We start from the raw sequence: 22,251 nt of genomic DNA, 5'->3' as shown, positions 1-22,251 counted from the left end.
ATCTGAACAGCTTGGGCCATAGTGTGGACCAGCCAAACCCTCTGTAGAGTTTCTTATCAGACACTCTGGAATTTCTCAAGGTTTCTGAGACATAAGCTGTTCTAAAAATAAGAAAGAAACTGAAAAGCAAGAAAACAGGAGCACAAGAGCCAGATAACAGAGGGCAGTTGAACACCTGGACTGTAGCCAACCCTGTGCCCCAAGAAGTGCGTGTAGAGCACATGGACAGGACAGGGACACCAAATGAAAAGATGTGTGATCATGTCAACAGTGGCTTTGGAATGTATGAATAAGTGTGTAATGCAAACAATAAATGGCTTCTGTGAAATCATCTTGGTTTTTTGGTCAGAGGTCCTGAGCTCCTGCAGTGTGGCACAGAGGACAGGGTGTAGTGGTGGCCTTGGTTGACAGCTGGACTTGGTGATCTCGGAGGGCTTTTCCATGCTTTGGGCTCTGTTTGCATTGCTTGGATTGTTACTGGGCAGAGCAAGGAGCCCCAGAGTGGAGAGAGGCCCTGCTGTAGGCAGCATGGGGGTGCTCAGGTTCTCAGGCTGCTCTCTGTGCAGCAATCCTGACCTGAGCTGTTTTTCCATGATCAAATCCTCTGCTCTCCAGAACTAAGGTTGGTGTTTATTCATCATCTATTCATCATCTCCATTCCCAGCTTTCTGAGCCACTCTGGGTCATACCAGCACATCACCCCATAACCTCTGATAAGCTCCTGGGAGATGACTGCCTCATCCATTCTTTAGTCTTTTTTCCTTATCCTGAAGAAGTGACAAGTCTGTATATGTCTTCATGCACAACATGCCCCAAAATGACAGCTCCACTCTCACTTGGACTGCCTGAACAACCCCATCCTGTGAGCTGTGGGATGAAGTAAAAATGATGTTGGCTGCAGAGGAATGTGTGATTATCCTTCCCTCACCATGGAAGCATCCTGGTCATTTGTGTGCTGCTGGAACACTCTAAACCTGCTCTCTCCTCTCAAACCAACAGTAAGCGAGGGCAGCTGTCAAGAGAAGCTTCAGCCAGATCTGAACCTTCTGCCCTTTCTCTCTGCACTGTGATCCTGGGAAATGAAAAGTTTTGTCTCTTCTGAACAAGTATAAGTCTTAGAATCACTAAATTACTGAATCATGGAATCATTAAGGCTGGAAAAGGACTCTAAGATGACCAAAATTTACCATCAAACCACTACCACCACCACACTTCCAATACAGACACCTTTCATTTTAATTCACTTAAAAATAATATCACTATGAATTATTAAAAAGTAGCCGCTGTTTTTGAGGTGTCTTTAGCACCTTTGAAACCATTTTGAACTGTAATTGTGGACTTTGGCAGGGATGAATAACAATTAAATCTGTCACTGCTAAATGATTTTTGTGATACATATTTTCCAGCTAAGCATAAATTTGCTGGCTTAAAGTTGTTTACATTAAAAGCAGTGAATTTACAGTGATCTATGTATGTGTTCTGATATCAATATAATTCAATTAATGTATTAGTATAATTAATTATCTTAATGTATCAACAGATGCATTAATAACAAGCTTTTCTATTAACATATTTCTTAGGATAAACAAACCCAGTAGTAAATGGTCTTATATTACTGACCTTAACAAATTAGTAGAGAAAACATATTTAAAACCTTGGAAGAATTTTAAAGAATTTTAAAGGAACCTTGAAATGTTTCTAACGAGTTCCTCTCCACTGCTAATGCCATTTTTGAGAAGATATAGAGATGGCTTTTTTCAGCAAAGTCAACTTGCCACATGTCCCAGTGATAAAATAATTTGTTCTACTTGTCATTGTGACTGATTTCCTGGGCTAGTAAAAAAACCCCAAACAACACAGATTTTAATTTGCAATTGCAAAGAAATAATGAGAAGTAAGCTGTTTTTTGGTTTTTGTTTTTTTTAACTATGCCTAATTTTCTTCTCAAACCAGGATGTTACAAGCAGTGGTTGTCCTTCAAGGAAATCTTGGTGAGTGGATGACGTGAAAGCTTCAATTTTTACAGAAGATATGAAAATCATATTTTTAAGTAGAAAAACCAGGAAGTACTAAATGCTAAATGTTCCTCTGTGTAGGGTGAGTCTCTCCAAATCATTCCAATTCTTATATCAAATTTCACCTGTGAATTTTAATTAAGCATTTCTGCTCTTCAAGCAGTGCACATATCCAGATTTTAACCAATCTAATTATGGTTCTTCCTTTCAAAGGCACAGAGAGAGAATATTATTCTTGCACATTTTCCTCTCTGGAATGTAGACAACAATTACATGTTTCCAAACTGTGCAGCGATTTCAAAGGCAAATCAAGGCACAACAAAGGCTAACAAAATGATAATCTGAAAACAAAACTGAAATACTGTCAACAAAATAATAAACCCCACATTAACTCCATTTGTGTCTGTTAAGAGTCTATATTTCAGACATGCTGAAAAAACTCAAACCAAAACAAAGAAAAACCTTTCATATTGTGCCTTTCCCTTTATTTTAGATCATTCGGGTAGATGGTAAAAAATATTTATTATTTTTTACATCTTCTTTCTGAATTGCATTGCAAATATTTTGAGTTGATAGGAAATATCGGAATCTTGTTCAATAATTTTTATTGCATTACCTGTGACATCCTGGAGAGAATTGTGAGCTCTTGGTGGCATAACAGATGTAGGAAATAAAGGAACATGTTTTTTTAAAAACTATTTTTTTAAAAACTGGTGAGCACAACGAGTGCTCACTAGAAGTCAAAGCACAGTCCACAAATAGAATGGTTACTTCTTGGTGTCCTTGAGGATTTCAAAACTCAATTGCTGTTATTGAAAAGCAAAATAGAAAATCTCTGAGAAAGGATTGATAATTATGCTTGAACTGCAGGTCAGCTTTTCAATAAAAGCTAATTTAATTGCCTACAAATTGTCTATTCCACTTGTTTAAGTGAAGAGGTTTAGAGAGCTCGACACTGAAAGCAGTTTTTATATATATAATACATACATTTACACACAGTTACCTGCACAGAGCTCTTGTGAGACCCTGCCTGTAATACAGGGCCATAAGAACATAAGGAGGACATGGAGATGTTTGAGCAAGCCTAAAAGAGTCCATGAAGTTGCTGAAGGCACTGGAGAACCTCTCCCCTGGAGCCCAGGTGGGAGAGCTGGGAATGTTCACCCTGGAGAAATAAAGATTGTGTGGAGACCTCACAGCAACTTCAGGGTCTGAAGGGGCTACAGGGAACTGGAGGGGGACAATTCATCAGGAACTGGAGTGCCAGGATAGGGGGGAATGGCTTCAAACTGGCAGAGACCAGGGTCAGATGGGATACTGGGAAGGAATTGTTCCCTCTGAGGGTGAAGAGACCATGGCACAGGGTGCCCAGAGAAACTGTGGCTGACCCTGGAGCCCAGGATCTTGGGATTCAAGGTCCCTGGATCTTGGAAGTGTCCAAGGTCAGGTTGGACATGGCTTGGAGCAACCTGGGTTAGTCAAAAGTGTCCCTGCCCATGTCAGGAGTGGAATGAGATGGGCTTTAAAGTCTCTTCTAACCCAAAGCACTCCATGATTCTGTGATCTGGGGACATAATTTACTGGTGAACATGGTAATGATGATTGGGCTTGAATCATCTTAAAGGTCTTTTCCAGCCTTAGCTATCTTATGATTCCTTGACTTCGTATTATTCTGAGGTGCTGGATGATAGGTCTGTGTAAAAACTTTTTAACTATCTAAGACATCATCCTTCTCTTTCTTGCAGCAATTTTACACCCCTGTGGCAGCATTTGTTTTTTCCTGGGTGTTAGCTGAATTTTTCCAAATCCTGGGATATTAAAGAGATAAACACAAGATTGTGGAAGACCTTGTACTGGAGGTTTTTAATCTGAGTAAAAGACAAGGAGTAGCTATCAAAATAGCTACAAATCCACAAGTGCTCGTTTTGTGCTGGGTTTCTTTTGCATTTTCTCTTATCTCTTCTTGTTTCAAATGCTACTTCATTACCTCCTCATTTTTGAAATGAACTTTTGCATGCACTCAGCATGGAAAGAAGACAGACAAAAAATCTTCACAGCAAAAATTCTGTATAGATAAGACTTTTTCCATTTATTAATACTATACACTACAAATGTAATTTGGAGGAGGAAAGAGGAGTTAGAAAGAAAAGTTCTTGTTTATATCAGTCTTCCTCATTCTAGATGTAGCCCACAGGACTTAGCAGCCTATCTGTTGCTCTGCAGAAATGTGCAGGAAATATGCATCTCTCAGTAAATGAGATCCTCACTCAAATAAAAAGATGACTGAGCTGAAGATATGAGATGTAGGGGGTGAATTTTAATTTGAGCTCTTTCTGCTGTTGTGAGTGCTCTGCATGAGTTACAAAGTGAAAAAATATTTCTAACTGCTGAAGAAACACCAAAAGATGTGATCTCTATCTCCTAGTTACTGAGTTTTTTTCCTCATTAAATATTCCCAAGTCCTGTATCCTATTAAAAAAAGAGCCACTACTTAGTGCATAATATAAGATCCCAATATTTTGCCTCATTTCCACGTTAGAGTCAAATTTACTGTTGTCATTTGGCAAAATGCAGCATGTGTTGATTAGGATTAAGGAATTGGAAAAGCGCAAGTCCAAGTGTGGTGCAACTGCTGCGCTATTAACGTGTTATTAAACAAATTAAATCTTTAAATCATGATTCACTGAAACTCCCTTTGATCAATGTCAGCATTAGGAAATTGCTTTTCTTATTGCTGTACATTGGAACACCTTCCTGACATAAATACCCTGAGGACTGAAAATGGGCATTAAATCTGCTCTCAGATCCGGAATTTCAGATGAACCGTGGTTAAAGTAGGCCAGGATTAAATGAACTCCACATTTCCTTTTATTGCTTCACCCATGCTACTTCCATTCTGTGGAAATCTTTTAATTATTTCCAGTATATCAAAAGAGAGTTGCTCAAAAGTGAAGGATTCATTTCAGGAGAAACTGACTGTGTACCTTTCCTGGAAATATCTTTTAGTGGGTAGAGAGCAGAAATGTCTTTCTGGACTAAACCTGATTTTTCAAAGGTAGATAAAACACCTTTTTAACTACAGTTAAATTTTCTATTTAAAAAATAAAAACAAAGAAAGCCAAGAAACCTTTTTTATTTTACTTCATAACCTAAGTATTATAGCACCTGTGCTCATATGCACTGAAATATTTATCAAACTGTCTGTCACAAGGTGCTCCTTTCTACCTGCAGCGTGCAGTCACTAAAGTTAAACTAGAACATCCTATTTATTAGTGCCAGGAGTTTATTTTGAAGTTTTCTTTTATTTCTGGTTCCTTTCCCACACTTTAAAAATATTGTTGCTTGTAATCACACTGAACTATAAAAATATAGAACATTCCTAAATAAATGGATTAAAAAAAAAAAAAAAAGCCCACAGGACAGATACATCTAATTTTCTGATAATAAAAACCCAAGATTCTAATTAGAAAATGTGGTTTTTTCTGTCAGGTGGCACTGCAATATCTGACTTTATTTTCCTTCTTGACTCAATCTGCATTTAAGATAAAATGAGAGGGTGACAACCACACGAGCTTTGAGTTGCCTCCTGTTCTGGTGCGTCCAGACTGACAAGGATGTGCTGCCTGGATGGCAGCCACAAGGAGGGATCCCAGGGATTTTCTGGAGCAGGGCTTTAGTAAGTAGGACAAGGTTGTGTGTACCTGGATTTTAAAAAAAAAAAATATAAAAATAAAAATCTCTAGTGACCCCCAAGGTTTTTATTTGTGATCAATGTATAAAATCTAAAAAATATGTAACTATTAGAGCAGCAAAATCAGGGTCAACTAAGTACTAAGACATTGTTTTGTGAAGTCTTTTCACTCTTCCCAGTGAAATCCAGTTCAGGAAGAATTCTTTCCTCTCACAGCACGAATGCTGTTTGAGAATGATGATCCTGCAAGGTAGCATTGTAAAAGTCTGCATGCAGCAAGGAAAGCTGCATAAAAAATGTTTTAAGAGGTCTTTTTATTGTCTGCCTCCTCTTCCAGGAAAGAGTTGCTATTTATCCCTGTGGCTTGATAAGGAATTCAGTTTGGGAACTGTATTCCACAGCTGATCACCAGACTTACAGCTATGCCTTTTCTCCAGCTGACAGGGAAACATTTAAAACATGAGCACTGAAGTGATCACTCTTCCAGTTTTTTCTGCTTTAGAGTTTCCAGATTTTCTGTGCCAACCTGACTCCTTTCTGCTTGTTTCTGCACTGAGGAACTTTCCATCAGAGACTGAATTGGACAAGTCTGGTATAATAATAAATCTTGGGCTTCTTTCTGAAATTTCCTAAATGGATTAAACCTTTTTGCCAGTTTTGCATGTTCAGGCTCAGCATGACTCTGCAAAGGGCTCTGTTGTGGGAAAACCAGAGAGATCAGTGGTTTGAGTTCACAGTGTTGAATTGAGGGCTCCAGATATAACTCAGAGAGCTTTCCCTTCAGAAAATGGATATTGCACAGCAGAAGAGCCTGATACCCTTCCTGTGACTAAATCAGTTTATCTCTTCATTCTGTAAAGCCCCTCATATTCTGTCAGGAAGAAGTAGTGAGTTTTTCTTCCAAGGAAATGAGTGAGTTGAGATTGGGATTCTTAAAAATACATCACTAATATAATTCTTTCTGCTCTCCACTGTGGAGTGGGATGATCTTTTCCTTCAGGAGTGCTGCCTATCATTTTGATATGTGCTTCCTGGAGACAGCTTGTTAGAGGCATCAAAAACATCCTAAAAAACCCAACAGCAGAGCCCACTCCTAAAATACTCTGTAAAAGTGTTCACCACTGCAACAGTAACCACCACCACCACCACAACAACAACAAAAGCTATTCCATTTCTTAGACTGATTTTTTTGGTTTTTTTCAATAAATGTCTCTTCTTGTGAAAAATACAGTTTGGAATCATGTTATGCAGAAATCCCTGCCATGAATTAAAAAAATATATTTGTGTCTTTCTAACAGGCTGCAGGAATTGCTAATGCCACCTTTGCTTTGGAGGGCTGTAATTTCAGGGTTTGGCTCTAGTGCAGCTTGAATAAGGCCCATGATTAACTCTTATTGTTTAATGTATTCACTGTGCTAAAAGCTTTGCTTGCAGAAGTTCAGCAAATATTAGATTTTCTGGAGAGGCCATACAGTAAACATTCGAGCTCTTGGATTTGTATGTACATCCATCAGATGCTTCTCTTTCCAATTAAAAGCACTTTAGAGCTTCTTTTATGAAAAAAAAGGTACTCTGTGCAGTGCAAGGGAAGGGCCAAGAATAATTGACATTCACCCTGTGGAGAGCACATCAGCTGCTCCAAGGAACAGAAAGCTAAAAAAAGCACTGCAGACAGGAGTGTTCCCTCCAGCTTGTGAGGAAAGAAAAGCCCTGGGGGAAGCTGACATTCAACTCTGTGCTGGGAGCAGTGACTTTAACAGCAGCTGGGTAAAGTGACTCCCATTCATAATGAATGGCTTGAGGACAACCATAAACACCAGGCATGAGCCCTTGCAGAGTTAGCCAGGACAGGTTGGGGGTGATTTGGGTTGATGGGGAGAAACTGAAGACAAAGTGGGATGTCAGTGAGAGTCTGAAGGAGGTATTTGGCCTCCTGAGGAAACTGGGGAGGGTGTTGCTTTTCCACAGCCCCATGGCTATTTATAATGACTCCAAAACTTTGTTCCTTTGTCCTGCAGAGCCTCTCCTGGTGCTTGGCTTCTTTGACCTGCACACACATCCCTGATACCAACACTGGCTTCTCAGGAGCACCCTCCAGCTGACAAGTGGCCAAAACATCGTGAACACAGCAGAAAAATCTGACTACACATCAACCTTTTTCCTATATAAATATCTGCAGCCCTCAGGGCCCATTGAGGTTCTCTTGAAAAGCAGCTGCCCCTGAGCAGGGACACCTCTCGAGGTGTCCCCTCACACCGGGCATCATAGATTGGTGACATTTTGGCACACATGTAACATTTAAGATACACACAGGAAGCTCATGGTGTAATCTTTGTATCCTGTACTAATTTCAGGTGCATTAAATAGTTGAGTATTCACCACCAACCCATCTGTTCTTACTAATTAAATATTATATATACCCAAATTTATCAGTAAGAGCTCAATAATCTATCTACTTGATCACATTTATCTGAGTGATCTCTGACTGCACCATCCTGAACTGCTTTGTCCAGTGCATCCCACACTTGGCAACACCCCCTTAGCCTAAGAGGTGGCCCAGAGAGCTGCTCCCCATGGCTTATGGGGTGGGTGTGTTCAGGGGTCCCAGGACCTGCCAGGACAGCCCTGGGAGGGACCAGGACAAGGTGCTTGTTCCTTGGGAGTCCTTGCTTGGAGCTGAACTTCCACTGTTCATCCCTGAGCTCCACTGGGTGAATTGGCCTCTGAAGGCTGAATTTGGGCTCCTCCTCCTGCCATCCCTCTTAGAGCTCTCTGGGGACATGCAGAGGAACTTTATCACCTCCTGTATTACCACATGATCTCTAAAACATGTGGGAGAAAAGAGCCCCTGTAAAATTGACTCAAAAAACCCAAGCAATTTATTTATTCAGAACTCCACCTTTAGAAGGCTTTTATTTACTCTTCTCTCCCCTAAGCTGAGCAGTTTCTGGAGTGAGTTAAGTGTAGCTTTCTGCTTCAGCTTCCACAAGCCCAGCTGTAAAAGCATCCTTCAAACATCCTGCTGGCACCTTGAACAACAAATGTACACAAATGGAATGGTAACACATAGAAAGAAATGTCATTTATACTTGGAAAAGTTTAACTAAAAGAGGGAGTGGCTGAAGGTGAGCAAGTCAATTAGTTCAGTAGCCTGTCTCCAGAAGTCACAATTAACATTCTCTTGCCTATTGGGATAAAAATATTTGGTTTCAGGAGGAGTGCGACACAAGCCTGTTGTTTAATGACCTCGAGATGACCCCTCTGTGCAGAAATCCACAGACAGGGACTATCACAGGAACCGTCTGAAGGATGAGGGAAAGAATCTGTGCTAGGAGCCTTGATAAAACTGTTGAAGATTTAAAGTTATAAATAAACTTGGAAATATGAAACTCTTAGCTACTTCCAATATTTTGAAGTCACTAAATTGGGTAGACCTGTTGTTGGCATATTTATATTTTGAATAAAAACACATTTACTGATAAATCTTTTCACTGCAGACTGATTTGAAGGTGCAGTGGGGGTGGAACAAGATGGTCTTTAAGTTCCCTTCCCACCCAAGTCATTCTGGGATTCTGTGATTGTATCAATAGTCACAGATGGCTCTTTCTTGCAATGTAAAGCTGTTTTCCTCACATTTCTAGTTAGGCTGTAGCAAGAATGTTGTTAATAATGTAGAATCATTTCAACATGTGAGTACAAAAGGAAAAAAATATAAAAAAAAGAAGAAAAAGCTGAAGGGAATGGAAGTATTTTCTAAGATAGGATGCAAGAGACACGTAGAGTAGTCAAAATCTCTTCCTAAAAACAGTAGAAGGTTATGACATAATCACATAATCAGAATAATGTTAAATCACTGAGGAGAGGTCTTAAAACAGGTGAAGATGTAAAAAAAAAAAAAAACTACCTTTTTTTTGTGATTAGCTAATTTAAAAAAAAATTCAGTGTTCTTTGCAAGAGATACAATATGGGATACTGCTAGCTGAGTTTGGCATCCATGCTTTCTCCTTCTATTCTCTGTTGCATATGTGAATTATCAAAATAAATGTTTTGCCTTATCTGCTGTCAGCACGCTATAAAAATGCAGCTGTGTTATCAGTGTAGTTATTAGAGACATGAATTGTACCTCCCTGAATAAGCTGCACACATCACTATCCATGGATGTGTGAACAGGATGCCAGATCTTTGGCAGTTTTGCAAGGGCTGGACAACTTGTCTGTGGGAAGAGGGATCAGAACCTCATTCTAACAAGAGAGGAGATTCTGGGAGCTGACTACTGCAAGCCAGGTGAACTCTGTGAAAAACCCTCACTTGTTTTGGCTTCAGTGGTTGTCTGGTTATTTGTTTTTCTTATTAAGCATCACTGGATTTCTTTCCCCTCTGAAACTACAACAAATGGGGTTCTCTGCCCTGTTTATACTGCAGAGACACGACACCAGATGGGGCACCCAAGCCCAGAGCTCGGGAAAGTCTGTTCCAGATGGCAAAGTGAAATATTGCTAAATATGCCTGCAAGGTATTTGAGCACAGCGTGACAGACAGCCAGAACAAACAGAGATGGGGGAAAAGCAGGATAAACAACAGCTGAGGAGAGGCTGCCTTTTTGTGGATGCTCCAGCCTTGCTCCAGCCTGTGTCTAAGGAGACACATGGTGATGTGGGAACACCATGAGCAGGGAACAAGACAAAGAGGTTGTAAGGCAGCTCTGGAGATGGTCACTGAAGCTCAGTTCCAACTGGAACAGTCCCACCATCAGGCCCTTTCTAAAGAACATGGAAATTTGGTTATAACAGCTTTGGTGATTTGGGCTTTTAGGGAAGGCAGCACATTTGGGTGTTGCTAAAAACATCCTTTCATTGAATTACCTCTCTAAATAATTTTGGCTCAATGAGCACAGGTTATGAGGAAGGTCCGGAAAACACCAAGATCTGTTTCTTTTCAGATGCATTCCCTTGGATTTCGATGGATCCTCTGTGCCCAGCTCTTGCAAAGCTTGTTAATTTCTGGGAAGAGCTACACCCTTGACAATTTTTAGTTCTTTGTTTGAGCTTTTCTGGTTTTCAATGTCTTGATGCTTCAGCAAGGCATCTCTACTGACTTCTTTCCTCATGTGTTTCCAAGAAGTGATAGAAAATCCCAGGTCTCTCACCTTTTAGAAGAGTATGAACTATGCTGCAGACATTTTAAGCATGGAAAGGACTGTATAAATTGTGAAATTCCTAAGCCCAGATTAGAACTCTGTTGTTTTAACAAGTCATTGACTGGAAAAATCAAGAAAGTTTATCATAAAATGAAAAAAAGGCCAAGGGCTGAACTAAAAGATGATTTTTTTGTTCTTTTCTGTGGGAACTGAATCAACTGGGAGATATAATATTTTGGACTAGGTTCAGGACATGGAGGGAATAAACCTGAGGCCATGGGAGGCAGGGTACTGAAGGGATGGAAATTAGGATGCTACTGGGATCTATTAGGGACCTCTAAGGGACTCAATTTTGCTGGGTCTTGGCAAACCAATAGGAATGCTCTGGAATAAGTCATCAGACCTGACATGGAAGCGAGTGAACTCTGGAGTGGACCAGCTGCCTGGGAAAACCCTGCACAGAATGCAGGTGAGCAGAGAAAGGGGAGACCTTCCCACCACACCTACCCCCAACCAGGAGGTCACATCCCACCCAATCCCAGTTTCGCAGGATGGGACTAAGGCTGTCCAATTTAAAACAGGATGTATACGGACGATTTAAAGAACTTTTAGCAGACTGTGGGAAGGAGGCTGGAAAATGTGAGATGAAAAGCCTGCTAAAATGAGTCTTGAGAAACTTCGCAGCCCATGCTGCTGCCCCGGCCTCTGCAGCCCCAGCCACCACAGACCCAGCTGGCACTGCTCCGTGCAGCACCATGGGAGACCATTCAGACTGTGATATCTTTTCCAGGGATTTTTGGGATTCAGTGGGAATTAGTAGGAGAGATGTAGGAGAGACCCTCTAGCACCTCACTTGCTGCCTGCCTTTCGCACAATTCTCGAGACCCTTAAAGACAAAGAAAAATATTGGCAACATTCCAACTCCACCTCCCAATCCTGGACTGCTTTTAATCCTTTGAACCCTGGGGATAGATCATGAGAGTAAAAACCATCACAGATGCTGGAGCCCACGCAGTTTGTAACTCCAGTCCTTTCATTTTGCCTCCCTTCTTGGCCTTTGGACTACCCTGGGGTGGGGTACGAGCCCAATATTGCCGGCGTGCTTGGAGGAAACATTGGCTTTCCCTATCGCTCCACCACACCGTGTCCACCTTCATCTCCTCCATGTGAGTCTCAACATGAAAGTGGCCACCCTGAGGCCATTGGCTCTCCTCCTCCTCTCCCCTGGCACCTCTGATGATCCATTATCCCCCATTCACCCAAAACAAAGCTGGCTAGTGACTCTCCTCCTGCCCCATACTCCAGCCACATTGTCTCAGGTTTCCTCACCTAGCCCCATCTCTGGCTCCTCCCTCTCACTCTGGGTCCTGTCCCTGCTCCACTCATCCCTGCCCCTCTTCTCTTCCCAGGGAAGGCTGCGCAGGGCCCACTCCACACCTGCCGTCCCCTTCAGTCTTTCCAGAACCATGCCCATCTTCGTCCTGGAATCCCTGCTCTGCGACATGGCAGTGCCTGTGCGCCCGGTGCCAGAGACCAACCCTGCCACTGCACATCCAGCAACAAAATCACTGTGCTTGTGCCCTCCCCCGTCTCCTCGGAAGAGGACCTAAGCCTTTGTGGTTCCAGCAGTTTCATCAATCCACGGGAAAAGATCAGGACTGGTGCAATAAAAGAAGGAGATTGGGAGTTAGCTTTTAAAATGGCTGCTTTTCCAGTGCTATTCAAGAAGGGGGGAGCTGGCCCTCGGCCTTGTGTACAGGGAAGTAAAGGAACTATGCAAGGCTGCTAAGGATTACAGGCAAAATTCTCCTTTCTTTAACAATCTGATTAGAGCTACATTCACAGCACCCCTCATGACTTAAAGCATATTATGAGTGTGTTCCTGTCCCCAGCTGAGTTCACCCTGTGGGAAGGGGGGTGGAAAAGACTGTTAAATCAATTGCTGCTTAATTATGCTGGGGACCAGAAATGAGCAATGCTAAGGCTGAAACACCTGGCTGGGGAGGGGGCACATACTCAGCCCAATGATCAAGCTGCAAACCTCCCAAGGCCAGTGCTTGATGACATTAAAATTCTGCAAGGAAGGCACTCATCTAAGTGCCCAGTGGTAACACACCTGCACAGGACTTTGTGGAGATAAAACAAGGGCCTAGTGAACCATACATGAAATTCATTTACCACCTCAAGCTCGCTATTGAGAGACATATTTTAGAAGGGAAAGCTAAAGATGAATTAGTGCTAAAACTGGGCATGTCAAATGCAAATCCTGAATGCAAGAGAGTATTAGGTGCCCTTCTCCCTGAACCTGAGCCAACCTTAATGCAAGTGATTGAGGCTTGTAACCGCTTTGGGACCCCTGAACATTCAGCTGTCCTACAGGCTCAGGCAGTGGACAGTGAGTGACAGAGGCTTTGGCTGCATTGCAGATTGTACCTCAAAAACCACATTTATAGAAACCCCACAAACACACTCATTTATAGAGTCTAACACCCCAATCACCAGACATTTTTCAAACACCACACAAGCACAGTTAAAAGAGAGACCACCAGTTCTAATTCAAGATCTAGAAACCATCCAAATGTTGGGGCCTTTCCCACTAATTACCTGGGGGAGGGGATATGCTTGTGTCTCTACAGAGAAAGGACCTTGTTGGGTTCTGGCAAAAAATATCAAACTATATCTGCAGCCTCTACAGGAACACCAAGAAGCTCAGCAGGAGGAACCCTGGGAAGAACCTTCAGAAAAGACACCTTGAGGTTTGTGGATAGCCTTCTCTTGCCCTTTAGCCTCTGCTGATTAATACCACCAGTTTCTTAGCTCTGTAAGCATTATTAATTTTTAATTTTAAGTCCTGTCTGCAGGTTATTCCACTCCTAAAGACATGACTCCTAAAGGACTCATGCTTGCTGTACCATCCTGGTCCAGTGATTCCCCATTACGGTTATCATCCAGGACTTCCTTTGTTTGTGGAGACAGAGCATGACCCGCCATCCAATCTTGCATTAAGGGTAGACCATGTAGCTTGGGGAGGTTTACTGTGCTAGCACCTGAGATTGCCAGAATTCGTAACTGAAAAACTAGGCATAAGAGATTTGTCCATCAATTCAAATCCAATTGCAAAGATGAGATTAACTTTTGGAGTAAAGGAAAGAGAATTGCAGCCTCAATATTGATGCCTAGGGTTGCTGCAGTAAAAGCTTTAAAAATGTTGGATGACCTAGGGTGTTGGCTGAGTAGGCTAACCAGTGTTATGTCCTGGGAACTACCAGCATCAAGCATGCCATCCTGCAAAGTAGAGCTGAAGTAGACTTCCTGCTATTAGCTCAAGGACATGGTTGTGAGGATTTTGGAGGCATGTGCTGCATGAATCTTTCAGTGATTCATGATTTCAGTGATTCCATTCTGTGAGTCCATCCACAGAAGTATACAAATTCTCAAGGAAGGAGTCAAGAAATTGCAAGTAGATGATGACAGTCAGTGGTTCAATGGACTATTCAGAAAATGGAACTTATCTAGTTGGAATCCCATCAAAACGGGTTTATTGATTTTTGTAGTTTTGTTGATGCTGCTATCCTGTTTTTTAAGTTGTCTGTTAAGGGTTTTTCAGAAATCTTTACTGAAGGTCTTTGCAATTTGAAGAGCAGGTGTAGATGTGGGAACCGAATCAGCTGGGATAGATAATACCCTGGACAGGGATCCTGACATGGAAGGAATAAACCTGAGACCATGAGAGGCAGGATACTGAAGGGATGGAAATTAAGATGCTACTGGGATCATTCCATAATAGGTCATGTCCCCGGTCTGTGTTTGCAATTGGACCCTTGCCCTGAGATATCCCTATTTACTGCTGGGTTAACCACACCCCCGAGGCTTTGGATGCAGCCCCTCGGACCATGCAGCCCGTGAACATTAAAATCTGTCTTTGGGCACTCCATTGTACCCGTCTCGATTTATTCTGCCACACTCAACCCAGCAAAACCGGACGAGAGGTCTCGGAGCCCCACTGCGACACTTTTCATGGAGCAATAGTAAAATACTGAATCATAGAAACATGGAATAGTTTATGTTTGAAAGGACCTTAAAGCCCATTCAGGCCATGGGCAGGGACACTTTCCACTAGCCCAGGTTACTCCAAGCCCTGGTCTTGGACACTTCCAGGGTTCCAGGGGCAGCCACAGCTTCTCTGGGTAACCTATGAGAGGGCCTGATACCTAGACAGTTTTCTTGCCAGTATTTAAGGAATTATGGAGTCTTTTAAAGGTAATACTTTATTTCTATAGAAAAAGGATTTCTCACCACCCTTTGTGTGCTTTTCCCTTATAAGTCTCTTTCTCCAAACTGATGCTTATTTTCTTGTCTTCAAGGTAAAGTCCATCACCCATCACCTTCAGTGAGTGGATTGGAGGAAGGACTGGGGAAATGTGGTGGTGTATCATCAAGTACTGTGCAATACAGGACAATCCTGACAGCAGAGCCATGGGGAAGAGGGACCATATCACAGCTTTAGCTATTGTCCTGTTTTTATAAAAGCCTCTCTGAGGCTTTCAGAAAACACACAAGCGCATTGGCTGCTTTGGGAAATAATTTTCTCATCTACTGGAGGGAATGTATGCCACCATCCCCACCCTGAATGCTTAAAGTTAGAGGCATTAAGTTTTTTGGGAGAGAAGCATTGCTGCCAGCAGCTGTGCTGCTGTGTAGTGAAAGATTAATGTGATCCATGAGAGAAAGACAAGGAATATAACACAACCCAGAGGCAAGAGTGCTTGTGATGCTGTGCTGGTCTTCACTCCAAGACTGTTTCTGTAGTTTTTATTAAACTTTGATTAGCTGTCAGTGCATTCTAAAGCCCATACCAGGCTGCTCAGCTTTCTGGAGGGCACAGTGTTTCCAAAGCACTCTGGAAGCAGAGATCTGGGCTCATTGGGAATGCTCAAAAACAAACTGGGAAGCAGACAGAGTTGGTTATTGCCTAACCTTGGGGTTAGTTAGGAGAGACTGTGCAGGACTCTGCTCCAGATTTCAGCAAAGCAGAATTTATGAAGTAATATTGGGTGCCACAGAGCAGTGGAGAGTGCTGGGGTTGGAATGGGAGCAATAACAGGACTTGGAGGCTGGAAAAACAAAAGCAGGTAATTTTCAGGATTGAAGGATTATGGCAAAATGCTGCTTTGGAAATTATAGTTTGGACTGTCCAAATTCCACCAATACTTGGATCCAAATATTGAAAAGGGCCCTGGAGGTCAAATCCAGATGAAAAACCACATGAGCTAAAGTGATGCAGCTCCCATACTAAGACTAGAATTTTCAAGTTTCCATGAAGTCCTTTAGGTTTAATCCAGGAATCATTAGTTCTTTCACAGTGACAGAAACATTAACAATTCCAAAATTACCATTTTTTCTGCTTATGTTTACCCCTGTTACCTGTTCCTCAGGGTCCTGAGGTCAGTGGAAGCAGTTTCCTGAGGATAAGGGAGAGGGAGGGTGCAACAACTAGTCAGCGTACCAAGGCTTTCCCAAGGCCAGCTGCTATTTGGGACTTCCTTCTGTCCCTGCTGAGTCTGCTTGAGATCTGTCCTGTAGGAGTGCCAAGATGTGCTGCTTGCTTTGTGGAGCTGCAAGCTAAAACCTTATGCCTCAAGTTTACTACCTATTTTACATATTTTATGCATGTATTAATTAGTGATTTATCTTTACAGCCACTGGACCATGGCATCATGCTGTGCTCCAACTAAATCATCAGCTTCTCCCTTGAGTTGGCATTTTTGGGAGCCTTTGTAACATTCCTGTTTGTTTTGGTTTTATCAAGGTGGGTTTTAATACTGACCTCTGTAGTTGCAGAGTTAGTTGCAGAGTTTTGCAGATCACCAAAATTATGTTTTGTTTACACAGTTTCATCAGGTAGATGTCCTTCTTCTAGGGCTGTCTGGAGAAATATTGACCTCTTAGAAGGCACACAGGACACAATGCTTTGGGAGTTAATTGCCATTCCCACCACACAAGTCAAATCACGGGTACAGACACAATTATTTCACATTACTTTCATGGTGCTTAGAATTTCTGCTCAGTAATAAATTCATGGAGTACAAATATGTGTAAGTTTTGTTAAGTTTTACCCTAAACATTTCCAAGAAGAAAAATACCTGATACCAAATATAACAACTAAATAAAATAAAAACTGTGTCTATAGTTTAGACTAATAATCAATATTATTGCAAATATTAATCAATAATGTGAGGTCCGATCAGAGCTATTTAAACTTTTTTTTTCCAAATTATCCAACATGACAAAAACCAAGATGAATTACAGACAAAATAGCACAGATTATTTCAGATATTTCTTTGACTATAAATGTGTTTTTTAATGAAACATGTTAAATTGATTGATATTAAATATGAGAAGGACTTATGCAAAGACAACTGTTAAAAGAGCATCACTCTGCCACTCTGGGATGGCTGTCTAAGCATTACAGTGTATACAAATTCTGTTTTGGTTCATTCCATACTGTTTGCACAATACATTTCAAATGGGAAGAAGGCAATCCACAGTATTCCTTACTCTCCTGTTCCCTGTTCTTGCACTCTAGCCAGCACACTGTAGGAATTTGGAAGTGCACAGGAATTTTCTACATCCCTACATAAAGGAAAAGGCATAGGAATATCTCACACTAAACCTTTCATAATAGGAAACACAGACATGTGCATGACTTTATGGAGGAATCTCTTATCCTTTTTCCAAATATAAAGTTCCAGGAGCAATACTCTGGATCTGATTTACAGGAAGCCTGGAGATAAAAGGCCACTGTTTAAAAGAGGGGACATCCTCAGTATTGTGAGGTTTTTCTTGTGTTCTGAAGATGAGTAGAAATTCTTGAAAAAGTCCAGAAGAATTAATAGGAGCAGACCAGAGGTTATCTCATTACCTTGGGGGCCAGGAAGGGAGGATTTGAAACAGCAGTGCAGATGCTGATTAATGTAAGAGGTTAATAAAGGGCAGGATACACAGAATTATCTCATAATAAGGGCATTCAACTTAAGGAATTAAAAGCCTCAATAAGAAAATTATTCACAATTATTAGCATTCACTGATTCTGGTGAATATGTAGCTGTGTTTTAAAGTGCCTAGAAAAAACAAGAAACTCTTGATTGAAGGCAAAATTAATCAGAAAATAAAAGTAAAAGGCTGAGGATGCATGGTCAGGCACCTGCTAGTATTTGCTTTATTCATAGAAAAACATTTTCTTACAACTATGTTCTATTTTTACTGTTATTTTTTAATTATTATTATAGTTTTCCCTAATTTGTCACAGGTTTTCCACCTTCTGAAATGGATTGAAATCCATAAGTTAAAGAAAGCCAGCAGAAAGGTGTTGACAAGATTGAAAAGATGTTCATAAGGAAGCAAGCTGTTAAAATTACCTAAAACTGCTACATCTTAATTTACTAAACCCATTCCAATCTTGGAGGCCTTTTGATCCAAAGATGCAGTAAATGCTGTCTCCTGTGGAGTGGCCAGAACAATTAATCTCATAATTTCTTCCACCTGCAGCATTTCACTGCTTTGACCACTTAAGAAGCGATAGGAAGAGGGGGAATGGCCTCAAGTTGTACCAAGGGAGGTTGGATACTAGGAAAAATTTCTTCATTGATGGTCAAGCACTGGAATAGGCTGCCCAGAGCCAAGGTGGAATCACCGTTAGTGAAGTGCTCAAAAAATAAGTGGGTGTGGCAATTTGAGATGTGGTTTAGTGACAGTGGGTCGCTAAACCTTTCAGTCAAAGGTTTGATGGTCTTGGAGGCCTTTTCCAGCCTTAATGACCACATAATTCCATGATTCAGAGACCTGACCATAAGCAGTGGTCCAGCATGCACTTCTGCTGAACATGCCTGGGCATGGATGGTAACTTCCAGGAAAGCTGGTTCTCCAGAAGGGAAGGAAAGAACAGGCACATCTTGGAATAAGACAATTTCATCTGGCTTTTACTTCAAAATTTTACATCTTTATGAAAATAGACAAATTAAGAAAATTCCCATAAATTGTAATGTCATCTGCAGACTGAGAGGAACTGATTGTTTTCTAGATCTTGGTGTTCAGATGAGACAATAAATTCTTAGCTCTTGTGAAATTCAAGTTACAGTTCAGAAGTCCAACCTGTTATGTGCCCAACCTGAAAATCTGAAGACATTTAAAAATAACAATGGAGTCTGTTCTTAGTTTTTAGCATTCCTGGTATTCCCTTCTAATGAAATAATCTATTTGATATCCATAATATTAATTTTTGAATAAAATCCTATGGCCCACACATGGAAATGCTCAAAGTGTGTAGAAGTGTTGCTTAGAATATGTTCCTGGTACCATTAGGGTAATGGTTGGATTCATCTTAGAGGTCTTTTCCAGTTTAAATGTTTCTATGATTCTATAATACCTTCAAATAAATCTCTAGAATTAATCTTTTGTAATATCTCAAGTTATGATTTATTTCTTGAGCAGCTTGTTTCAAGTCACTGCATCCTTTCCTTTATCCTCATAACTTGAATTTTGAATCTGAGTATGAGAAATAGATGGGTTCTTAGAGGAGAGGAATTGTGGTGGATGAGACAGCTCTGAAGCCAATTACACGTGAAATTTAGAGGAGGAAAAATTCCCTTTTTAACCTGTGCTCATTGAAGGCAGTCATCAGGTAGGAGTGGATCCTGCTGAAGCAGCTTCTTACTGATTTCAGTGTAACCAGTTTCTCTTTAATTAGTTTTTATTTATTTCAGGATAATAAAAACTAACATATGCAACAATTTAAAAGCATTCTTCTCCTTTTAATGCATTAAAGTGGAAGTAGAGTTCCTTTGCATAATTGCATTAGTAAACAGATTAATTTACATTTTAATTTACATTAGCAGTGTAATTGGGATTCCAAAGTGTAATATACAGGAAGGAATGAAAGCAGGAACAAAGTCCCACAGCTACAAAAGGATGGAGATGCCAGACTCCAATTAAGACATTCTTTTGTCAAGCCTTATCTCTGAGGTTTGCAAGATTAACTTGAAACAAAATGGCTGGCTTTTATCTCCCCTGTTATTGGTTTTAATTCCACAACTTAAAAGGATTCCTTTGGAGATTTATGTGAGGAAGGCAATTTCTTCCACTGTGTCTTTCCAGTACCACTGGCCCTATTTTGGGATAAATGGTGTAGCTAAGAGGAATATTAATTCTGCCTCAGTGCCCCTTGCTCTTGCCTCAGAGAGGTTTCATTTATAAAGCTTTATTTTTGAGTGCAGTTTGTTTACTCTGAGGCTACACACTGAGTAACACATCCCACAGGGGTGGTTATGTTCTGTGACAAGTAAATACGTTGGTATCCTACAATAGCACAATTATTTGTGCAAAAAATGTGTGGCTCTTATTTTGGGAAGCTTAGAATGAGCATTTGTACAGAATGTGTGGCATTTGAGACAGCAACGTACCCTGGCACCAATGGGATAATGAGGAGAGTATTCCCAGCTGGTCAGGAAGGGATCCTACCCCTGTGTCCAGCTCTGGAGGCAGCTCTGGGGTGCTGTGTCCAGCTCTGGATCCTCAGCACAGCAGGGCCAGGGAGCTCCTGGAGCGGGGCCAGCGGAGGCTGCGCAGCTGAGGAAGGGCCTGGAGCATCTCAGTGGCCAGGAAAGGCTGCGGGAGCTGGGGCTGCTCAGCCTGGAGAGGAGCCCCAGCTGAGAGGGGCCCTCAGGCCTGGCTGGCCCTGGCTGCAGGGAGGGGCAGAGCAGGGCCCGGGCTCTGCTCCGGGGCCCAGCAATGGCACCAGAACCACGGGCAGGGCCTGAGCCCAGCAATTCCCCTGCCCAGGAGGCAGAGCTTCTGCCCTGGGCACTGCCCAGCCCTGAGCAGATTGTCCAGAGAGCCTGGGGAGTCTCCTCCCTGGGGATATTCCCGAGCCCTCTGGACACACTCCTGGGCCCTGGGCTCTGGGATGGCCCTGGGGACCCTCTCTGGGCTCTTCCGACCTGACCCATTTTGAGATTCTGTGACAGCTGAATGAAGAGCCTCCCTCTGAGCTCATGCAAAAGGAGCCCTGGTGAAGTTAATCAGTTTCCAGGGAAGTTGAATCTGAAAAAAAGAAAAACCCAGCTCGATGGCATAGTAAAGTTAGGAAATTCCTGGTTTTCAATACAAAAGAACCAAATTTGACAGGTGCCCGGAGAACACAGAGCAAGTGACTCAGTAACACGGCTGAACACAAACAGAGCCTGGAGATCCAGAATTCTGTGTTAAACTGAGAGCACTGCACGCTTTGGAGCCCTTATGGCTTTTTTATGCAGTAACAGAACCTAGATGGGTGTTTAGGTGAATTAGTCCTTATAGGCAGAAATCAGTCCAAGTAAAACAGTCAGGCCTCAGGTGATTTATTTAAAGCTATTTTTAATCTGGGGATTTTAGCAAATTTACTCAAGATTTCTTAGTCAAATCTAGTCCAGAAATCAGAAAAAAAACCAACCCATATACAGATTTATATAGAGTTACAGGCTTACTTGTGACTTGTGCAGTGTCTTGCTTTTCACCAAGCATCGTCCTAAATGGTCCAGAGGGCATTTAAAAATTCTGCTGGATGAAGGTATGAGGGAAATCCTGCTGGAAGAAGTCTCACTGGGACCTCCAGCAAAGTACAAAGTATGCTTAATTAAACAACAAACATTGTATTAAAAAGAGTATCCAAAATATGGTTACAAATTTGGAAATTGTATTCTCTTAGGCTATTTTGGGGTTCAATCTTTCAAATTTAATAAAGCATTGATTTCATGTGGCAGTCCCACAATTGTCCTAAAGTGAACATTTTAATTAGTGTTGAGCTTCCCTGTTTCAAGCTCACTGACTGCTCCTTCAGTATAAATATTAAACCTGATAATCAGATATTTGCTAATCTAATTTCTTAATTTCCTGATTTCCTAATCCAATTTCTTAATAGAGTTCATTGCCATCCTGCCTGGTTGCTTTCACAGAATTTTATATTTACACTAATTTTCTCATATTATCTGATTTATATTAATGTGATGGGGGTTTCCTCACGGTAAGTGCTCTCATCACTCCTTTCTGAAAGTCCACATTCCACAGGATCTTCTTGGAAGGGGGGCAGTAAGTAAATAAGGCTTCATGTGTATGATGATGTTCAGTAGTTATTGTTCATGTTTTTTCTTCTGCTACAGAATCAAATAAAACATTTGAGAATTTCATTATCTGAAACAGTTTGACAGTGTACTTCTGGAAGAGAATTACTCTAGTATCAAAATCAGTTATCACAAGATATTAGAACTGACCATCAAAACCAACCATGTTAAGTAAGGATTCAAGTCCTCTAGTGCCATAATCCATTATCTGGAAATTGCTCTCTTCCATTGGGTGAAAAAAAGTAATTTTGTACT

The sequence above is a fragment of the Cyanistes caeruleus genome, chromosome 9 (genome assembly GCF_971803275.1).
Source record: "Cyanistes caeruleus chromosome 9, bCyaCae1.hap1.1, whole genome shotgun sequence".
NCBI lineage: Eukaryota > Metazoa > Chordata > Aves > Passeriformes > Paridae > Cyanistes > Cyanistes caeruleus.
The sequence above is the reverse complement of the archived record's forward strand: the minus strand, read 5'-3'. Positions refer to the sequence as shown.